Source organism: Esox lucius, chromosome 2 (genome assembly GCF_011004845.1).
Source record: "Esox lucius isolate fEsoLuc1 chromosome 2, fEsoLuc1.pri, whole genome shotgun sequence".
Lineage (NCBI taxonomy): Eukaryota > Metazoa > Chordata > Actinopteri > Esociformes > Esocidae > Esox > Esox lucius.
Window position 1 is genome coordinate 13,294,913 of NC_047570.1, and position 10,294 is coordinate 13,305,206.

Here is a 10,294-nt window from a genome sequence, read left to right on the forward strand (position 1 = left end):
GGTGCTGGAGGGTTCATGGGAGTTTGTCCAACCAATCCACATGTGTTTTGTGGATTTGGAGAAGGCATTCGACTGTGTCCCTCGCGGCATCCTGTGGAGGGTGCTTCGGGAATATGGGGTCCTGGGTCCTTTGCTAAGGGCTGTCAGGTCCCTGTACGACCGAAGCAGGAGCTTGGTCCGCATTGCCCGGCAGTAAGTCAGACTTGTTCCCAGTCCATGTTGGACTCCGGCAGGGCTGCCCTTTGTCGCCGGTTCTGTTCGTAAATTTTATGGACAGAATTTCTAGGTGCAGCCAGGGGCCGGAGGGTGTCAGGTTTGGGGACCACATGATTTGGTCTCTGCTCTTTGCAGATGATGTTGTCGTGTTGGCCCCTTCAAACCAGGACCTTCAGCATGCACTGGGACGGTTTGCAGCCGAGTGTGAAGCGGTGGGGATGAAAATCAGTACCTCCAAATCCGAGGCCATGGTCCTCAGTTGGAAAAGGGTGGCTTGCCCACTTCAGGTTGGTGGAGAGTGCCTGCCTCAAGTGGAGGAGTTTAAGTATCTAGGGGTCTTGTTCACGAGTGAGGGAAGGATGGAACGGGAGATTGACAGACGGATCGGTGCAGCTTCTGCAGTAATGCGGTTGATGTATCGGTCTGTCGTGGTGAAGAAAGAGCTGAGCCGCAAGGCGAGGCTCTCGATTTACCGGTCAATCTACGTTCCTACTCTCACCTATGGTCATGAGCTTTGGGTCATGACCGAAAGGACAAGATCCCGGATACAGGCGGCCGATATGAGCTTTCTCCGCAGGGTGGCTGGGCGATCCCTTAGAGATAGGGTGAAAAGCTCGGTCACCCGGGAGGAGCTCAGAGTAGAGCCGCTGCTCCTCCACATCGAGAGGGGTCAGCTGAGATGGCTTGGGCATCTGTTCCAGATGCCTCCTGAACGCCTTACCGGGAAGGTGTTCCGGGCCCGTCCCACCTAGAACACGCTGGAGGGACTATTTCTCCCGGCTGGCCTGGGAACGCCTTGGTGTCCCCCCGGAAGAGCTGGAGGAAATGTCTAGGGAGAGGAAAGTCTGGGCATCTCTGCTTAGACTGCTGCCCCCGCGACCCGGCCCCGGATAAGCGGAAGAAGATGGATGGATGGTGTAAATATATGGTGGTGTAATTGGGTGGTGGTGTAGTTGGATGGTGGTGTAGATGGACGGTGTTGTAGATGGATGGTGGTGTAGTTAGATGGTGGTGTAATTAGATGGTGGTATACTTATACGGCAGTGAATTTGGATGGTGGTGGGATCACATGGTTATATATGTCGGTGTAATTGAATGATGGTGTAGTTAGATGGTGCTGTAATTAGATGGTCTTGTAATTATATGGCGGTGTAGTTGGAGAGTGATGTAGATGGACTGTGGTGTAGTTGGACTTTAGTGTAGTTAGATGGTGGTGTAATTAGATGGTGGTGTAATTGGAAGGTGGTGTAATTAGTTGGTGGTGTAATTATATGGCGGTGTAATTGGGTAGTGGTGTAATTAGATGGTGGTCTAATTATAAGACAGTGTAATCAGATGGTGTAATTATATGGCGGTGTAATTGGATGGTGGTGTAATTGGATGGTTGTGTAATTAGATGGTGGTGTAGTTAGATGGTGCTGTAATTAGATGGTGGTGTAATTATATGGCAGTGTAATTGGATGGTGGAGTAGTTGGACAGTGGTGTAGAGGGACGGTTGTGTAGATAGATGGTGGTGTAATTATATATGTCGGTGCAATTGCATGCTGGTGTAATTAGATGGCAGTGTAATGGGATGGTGGTGTAATTACATGGTGGGTTATTTAGATGATGGTGTAATTAGCTGGCGGTGTCATGATATGGCAGTGTAATTGTTTGGTCATGTAATTGGATGTGGTGCTATTAACTGATGGTGTAATTAGATAGCTGTGTAATTGGATGGTGGTGTAATTGGATGGTGGTGTAATTAGATGGTGGTGGCCACTGCCTTGTCATCCTGTGGGCCATAGGCCTGGAGCCTCAAAGTGTTCCAGATCCAGGCTGACTGGGGCGGTACTGAGGGTGGGTAGATGTGTTCCAGGCCATCTGTGCCAGCTCCAGGGCATGGCATCTTGTAACTCAGCAGGGCATGGTTGAAGCCATGGATCCTCCCTAAACCTTATGAAAGGACAGATAATACATCATAGCTCTCAATGACCCCAACCTCAGGGTCTATTTACTGCCCCAGTGAGCAAACCATGATGATGTCCTCATATTAATATATTATTAGTTTGTGAACAATGACAAAACCATCCAGTAAGTATACAGCTTTGGAATGCTGTTTCATGAGTGGATGAAAACCAGTGGTATAATTTTTTTTTTTTTGCAGGAGCATCTGCCTTTTTCAACAGACTGCAAATGCCTACTAGGGAGGCAAGGTGGAATTGCACAGCAAGATTGTCTGTGAATACTATGAATTATGGCGCCATATTGGCTCACTGTTAAATCTGAGTATGGATTTCATCATATGCTTCACCTTACTGTACTTTGTATCCCCCTGTCATATCAAGGGATCTAAGGATTTACAAAGGAAAACAGCACAGGCTTTATTAGAACGTGTATGATAAAACACAGTTGGAGGAAAATCATCTTTTCGGAATCGACTGTAATAACTGTTCATTGCCATGTTTTCAAAGCAAACAGGACGAGCTGAACCGCGGCGTCTGATTTCCATTTAATCGGATGCTTTAGAGATGAGGGGGGAAAAGGAGTAGGACGGGAGCCAGCCAGCTCATTGTGTCTCTGCGTCTCTCCAAGTCTTTCAGCTGAAGCCCCACTGATCTGGGGAAGATCAAAGATGAGCATTTGTGAGAGGTTTGTATCTGCCTCAAACTCTACGGCTGACTCATCAGATCCAGCAAGCCCTCAGCCTACCCTCCATGCTAAAATGAAATCTGGATAATAACCATATTCCATATTTAACTAAACAAATATATTTTTCTTTTTTCATGTGTGCCAAGACTTTGACATTTAACAGCATAACTGATTAGGAGACACACCTACAGTAGTTGGGAAAAAGTGACATTTCTATGTTGCAAAGTTAGGCCTTGCACCTATATATCAGCATTAACTTATCAGGTGGAGCCAATCACCCTGGATAATCATTTATCACAGGCAAGACAAAATAAATTATTGTCACGTAAATGCACTGAAAATCAAAGAAAAAATTTGATTAACTTCTTTACACCACGACAACTTGTGCATATACTTCCATCTGCTGCTGACATTGAGCGGACCTAAAATCTAAATGTAATTAAGCAAGCTAGAATTTTAAAGAGATCATTTGACTCTAGCTCCATCTTGCCTGGTACATGGATGCTGCTTGATCTTTAGTGCTGGTTAGTTGCTGCTGAGTCAGATGACAGGGTGGCACTACGGTGTCTCTGAGTGACATCGGGGGCTCATCTCAGTGCTGTCGCCTTTCGTCTTTGTGCCAGATCCCTGCCAGGGGCCCGGCCTCATTAGCAGAATTACACAGATCAAACAGAGAGGCCGATGGAGAAGCAGAAGAAAGAGAATCTGCTCTGTCTCTTCAAGAGACTGCATGGGATTAAAGGCACAGCAACAGTGAATTAGGGGCAGGCGCAGACATTGTGTAGCCGTGGCTGCAGAGTTCGAGGGGAAGGGAATGTGAGCTTTGATTCCCTGTCTATTACAGATGAAAAACCAGCAGAATTTTCATTGACCAGGTATAGTAATGATATCCCATGCTATCTTTATTGAAATCCCATGTGTTGACTGATTAACAAAGGTTTGGAGGCAATGAAGGAGCTATAGTAAGTGTTCAGATTAATCCAGGCAGTAGAGAAATGGCCACTAGGTCAGGAACACTGACCACACTGACCATTTACTTTTAAATTTTTTACCGTATTTTTCTCTCTTATCATTTTCGTCATGTCCAATTTGTGATTATTGCCTTGCCATATCACAATAATCACCGCAGGTGCACGAGGGTCGAATATCGAAACTTGTTTCCTCCCTACCAAGCTGTTCTGCTTTTTATCACACCACCTGCTCCACAAGAAGCTTCCGGCTAAGCACACAGCAGGAGAATGCATTACCCAACCAACAATCAAGATATAGCTCACGGACAGCCTACCAACCACAAGGAGTCACTAAAGCACAGCTAGACAAGGCCTGTCCGTTATACCGCAGTCCACAGCAGGAAGCACTTGGCCAATTTGCGTTGTTCATTGTTGGACCCTGGGGCATTGTCAGTGTGCCGTGATCTTAGACATTCCTTCCATATAATTACTAATGTTAGCAATGATGTGTCATAAAAATGCAAAATCTCCTCAACATAATGAAGAATGTGCATTTTGTGGTATAATCAGGAACTATTTTTTTTTGTCTGTTTTGATGAAATTAAAATTCCAGCATTCAAAGCAAACATACAGTAGATACCACCTCTCATACACAATAGCAACTACAGACAAATTCATTTGTAACTCCATGTGTTTGTAAAATGAAAGATAATGATTTTTTCAGATCTCACTTGTCCTTTAACACATATTCTACCATGTGTTATTTAGCAGTCAAAGACTCAGATCTAGGGCTCCTTCTGGCCAATTAGGAGTGTGAAACAAATCTCACTGACCTAGAAATCTCTCAAACATGATACAAACTGCCTAAGATTCCCCAAGGGTGAAATGCCCCTTTAAGGTCAATCTGTATGGCATTCAATTAGTGTGGGGCATAGAATTCAAAAGGCAGTTTTACCCAGTTCTCATTAAGAGGAATCTCCTGGACAAGCATGTCTTGAGATCATGTTTAATAACTGCAGTTTCCCCCAAATAATCTGAGGTTAGTTGCAGGCAAGCTTAAGTAAAAAAAAATGCCATTCTCTTCTTGATGTCAGAGTCCCAGCCATCTGAGGCATATAATAGATATAATAGACAGTGAAATGTCAGTCATAATGCCCGGCTGAATGATAACCTGCATCCAGAGATTTCAGTACAGAACCCAGTGTGTTCTACAAACTTGTAAAACAATGTCTGTGATGCTATCCACAAAAGGGCTGCTAATAATCGTAATATTTTTAAATTGTTAAAGTTGTATTTGTTATTGATAACAAATGTTCAGGGAATACAATGTAATTGAGAGAAAAATTTGAGACATATGTAATTGAGAGAAAAAAATAAGTATTGGGCCTATGTGAATGGTAACTACTGGAAATAAATGTTACACAAAATACTAAAATATTCAAAATATTAGCATTTCAGTGACATGCAGTATAAGTCATTGAAATTGCAAAGTTATTTGTGGAATATAAAATGTGTCACACCCTCCACATCCATCTCCTTGAAGTCCGTGCCAGGCCATCCCTCTCTCCTGTCTGTGTCTGTGTTTGGACGCGGCTCCGGGCTCCTGTAATCCAGTTCCTGGTTTTCACTACACCTCCTCAAGTCTCCACTCCTAAAGTTCACCTCCTCATACGCCTGCTCTTAAATACCCTGGTTAACCTTCCACTCATCACCAGATCACTGTTGTTCACTACCTGGTAATTAAGTTTTTGTGGCCTCTCTATCCCTCAATTCAGATTTGTCCAGTTGAGTTGTTGTTCCAAGTTCCCAGTTCCTAACGTTGTCCTCTTCTTTTCAATGATCCTCCACTCCTGCCTACCCAGCAGCCCCGCCTGCCTACCCTGCCTGCCTACCCCGCCTGCCTACCCCGCCTGCCTACCCTGCCTGCCAGCCCTGCCTGCCTACCCCGCCTACTCTGCCTGCCTACCCCGCCTGCCCTGCCTGGCAGCCCAGCCCTTAACCCTCCGGCTTTGCCATTGTCCTTCTACCTTTAACCTTCATTAAACACCATTGCATTCAGTTTTTTTTTGTCTGGTGTCATACACTTGGGTCCACTAGTGTAGCTACCCGTAACAATGTGTTTGTACATTGTGTAAAAAGCACTACTGTAAATTGTGAAAAACACTAAGATCCATTACACACAATGATCCATCCCTTCAAATATTTCAGGGATTTAGCCTTTCATCAAATAGGATGAAATGCTCAGAAATATATTGGGCTAACGTGTATTATTATTTTGAACTGTATTATATTTCTATGCATTTCCTTCTTTATTTAGCTTGCCTAATTAAACATATTTTTTTTGGCCCATCACATTATATTGTTTTATACCCAAGCCAAAAATTAATTTAAATGTAATGTTTTATTTTACAACTTATGTTGTTCTTTAGTACACTAAATGGTATAACAAAGTTTTATTTTGATAGCAAACTTAATTATACATAAGCATGTTAAAAGGGACCCACTTATTTGAATGATTACAAGTAGAAGTTTAGTACATGTTAAATATATTCCTAATTTATTTCAGATATACATATCACCCTCTCCCCCTGTAAAAGTATCTATAAAACTGTGAAAAACCCTGTTATGAAAACAATTTAAAAAGTATTGACCGTTGTACAAAAGGAAAAGTGGCATATATTTCATTTTGGTGGCTTGGAAATTTGATCTAGCAATCTTTTTGTTCCTGGTCAGGTGTTCTATCGGCTAATCTCTCTGCATCCATGTTTGGTCATCTGAAACGTTTCCTGATAGGAACTTCGGTGCCACCTAAATTAATGTATGATCTATGTGGTAACACAGATCGATGCTTCCTCACTATCCTTTCTCAACGAACCCAGAAGTACTGTGTGCAAGATTTCCATCAGCCTCTGGAATTCAGTCCTCTACTGTACACAGCCTAACCCCCAAATTCATGTGACCCTTACTCTGATAATGCTGGCTGAGTTCTCTGGTTTGGTCAATGGTTGGTTAGCTTTTAATTAAAAAAATAAACAGATTAGATTTCATGAATAAAATTGAAATGCCTTTGTTTCTGTCTCTTTCTCTTTTTGCCATTCAACTGACAAAGTTGTATGATGTTCTTTTTTAAATGTAGCCTTCTTGGCTTCGGAGATAGTGGGTAAGTATTTCTTCATGCTTTGTCTTGTAATTGTAACCAACTGCCTAGATTTTCAATGTTCAGTTCAGTGTAACCTGTAACTTAAGCCTATGCCATGTAAAAGTTACAACTTACAGAGCCAAGGCCATATTTTCTTAAAATTCCGGTTAATGATAAGTAAACATATTCGTTTTAAGGTGGATTTTTTAAGTATATTAGGCATAGCTTAGTTTGTATCTAAAATCTTCAAAAGAAAATGTGTATTTGATTTGATTTGATTTTGCGGGATAATATTTTGAGCTCTAACTGTAAATGTTTAACCTCTTAAGACATGAACTTGATAATGTATGCATTTTTTAATTCTCATAGCTATTTGGGATTATTAGGACAAGCACAGGATAAGGATACGTATAATATCAAAGCATGGTGCAGACTGTCCTCTAATAAGGACAATAGGTTTAAGTTAAGCAGAATGAAGTATATGGTGCAGGAAGCCTAAAGCATTTTTTATTCGTTTTTATTTTTATTTAGTTTTTACTTTTTGTTTTCAAATTCAGTTTAGTTTTAATTAGTTTTTAAAGTGGGTTTGCTAGTTTAGTTAGTTTTTATTTTTTGAAAATGCTTTTTATTAGTTTTAGTGTTAGTTTTACTCTTTTTTTGTAATATGGGCTATTTGTCAGGGGCAAGATTCAAAAAGGTCAGAAATAGTATTGTGTAATAATAACTCAACAAAAACAATTTTAGAAAATATTTATTCAACAATAAAACCAGTACATAAAATGTACATATGGGCACAAATATGTAAACAGTCTGCACTCCGCAATAAATGCTAAATGTGGAAGTGACGTGTGCCAAGAAAAAAACTAAATAGCCAACAGACTAAAGAAGACATACATGTTGAACCGCATGTATTCTACACATTTTTGAGTCACACAAGAAATTTCTGTCAGAATGTCAGGGAGCTTAATCTGAGAAAAGAACATGACAAATAAAAAATAAACTAAACTTGTGTCCCGTGTGTGTGTGTGTGTGTGTGTGACAGAGAGACGGAGGGAGAGCAGGGAAAGGAAACACAGCTGAGAGAATACTCTGCGTGTTTTAAATAGCATTAAAAAATGAAAGACATTGACAAAGACGAAAACTAAGAACATTTACTCTATAATTTTATTTTATTTTCGTTCGTTTTGTCAACCACACATTACAGTTTTAGTTAGTTATCTTTTTTTGTAATGCCTTGTTTTTATTTTTATTTCAGTTAACGACAATGCTTTTTCCCACCTAGTTTTCGTTTTTTCATTCGTTTTCGTTAACGATTATAACCTTGATGCTGACACAGGGTCTCAGGAGGTTGAGGAATGGATTTGTAAGTGCAGGTGATTTGGAGGTGTTGCTCCATTTGACCAGGTACTCCACGGTGTGTGGGCATCTTACAACTAAACTAAACACATCCACCTCTTCCAGAGGCTCTCTTGGTTTTAACCAGTGTACTTCAACCATTTGGCCCCGGTTATTGTTTGTGACTGTATCTGTGACTGATTGGAAACATGGCGATTATCAGTGTATTCCCCTGGCTTTCCTCTGTCGATTTATGTATGCCAAACCTTTCCTCCACATACAAGTTGATATTCACAGACCTATAAGTGATCTCTGTCACAACTGGGAAATTCTTGAACGGTCCTACGGTTTCTATCATTTTAACAAAACTGAGCTGTTGTGCTAAGCTGGCTAGGAAATTGCTTGAGTGATTGAAAATAAAATAAACAAGTCATCGGTGCCTTGTGTTGAATAATCACATTTTTTACCAGCGAGGTGAATTTCGACTGATAGTTTTTTCTGTGTTTGTGTACTCTTTGTGTAAGTATTGTTGTTATCTAAATTGGAATAACTGCTTACCTAATATTAATTGCCTGATGTTTGCTTAGCTGGCTGTGTGTAGCTAACAAGCCTTTGAAATGTATTGTTTGTGCCATAACACAATTTGTGTCATGAAGTAACCTTTTACAGTATGCTTGTAAACATTGGATAATGTCCAGATATAAAAAAGATACACTATAAAAACAACTTGCATTTCATTTATTTTATACTAAATGGAATTAAATAATAAAGTCGGAATATGTGCATGGGACATAAAAAATGGCTACTTACACAGGAAAGTACATATTTGATAACATACATGGATCTCCAGTGTATTGAGGAGATGGTACACCAACAAACTGGAGATCCATGTATGTTATCAAATACAGCTCTGTGAAAAATGAAGGGACCACTGCTCTTTTTTTTTCCTTTCCAAAAAAGTCAAAAAGGAAGGTTTTGAGTGAGGAAGCTGTATGTGGGCAAGGAGAATGGACAGGATGCTGTTACCTCTATATAGAATACGATGAAGGAAACTGTTACAAGAACTCAGTCCATTCTCCTAGGAGCCAACAGCCAAGGAGTGGGGATGCTGACTAAATGCTTCAGGGCCACTTTGAAAACAGACTGGAATATGTTCAATGATGCATCTAACAGTGTTGATGAATGTCATTGATGAAAGTCAGTAACAAGGTTAATGTGTTAGGATGTGTTGATGACGTAGATTGTCATCAAGTTAGACTTCCACTAACCAGAAGCATCAGATGAGCAGACAAATCAGAGCCATGTCATGTATGTACTTAAGCTACCAATTTGGCACCATTCAAAACAACAGAGGAAGTGCTCGCCTACCAAGAAAGATCTTCTTGCTGTGGTTGTGCTTCTTTTATCTTACTGACACTTTCTGCTGGGGATAAAATTCTTACTGAGGACCAATGATGAATCATGGCTATTGGACCAGGGCCTCACGGCCTGACTTAACTTACCAAATATCGGAAGCAAGAGAATCATGCTTTTTGATGACATTGTGAATTAATAAAACAGACAAGAGTCATTTGATGCATCATTGGTTAGAATGCAAAACAGTACAGTTTCCTTCATCATCTTCTATGTATAGCCCACAACATGCAGTTAACATTTTGAATGCTTATTCCTAGAAAGCCTACATAATAAAAGGGTTAAAGCAAATATGGAGCGAGCAATGAATGATATTCAGCAGAGCGGGGAAATGATCACTGACTGCCCACATGAAGAGGACCGCTCAGAGATGAGTGGGAATACACAGTTTACGTTCTCCCACATACCCTGGCCTGCGCTTTGGGCAGCAGGACCATAGTAGCCAAACGACTCAGAATAGTGTGCCTGGCAGCAACTACCACTCGCACATAAACCGATGTATAAAGGATGTTACAGCTGGAGTCCCAAAAGACAGTGACCGATTACATTCCACGTAGGCTAGGATTCTTAAAAACATTTTATGAAACAGATATACCAGGGCGATAGAAA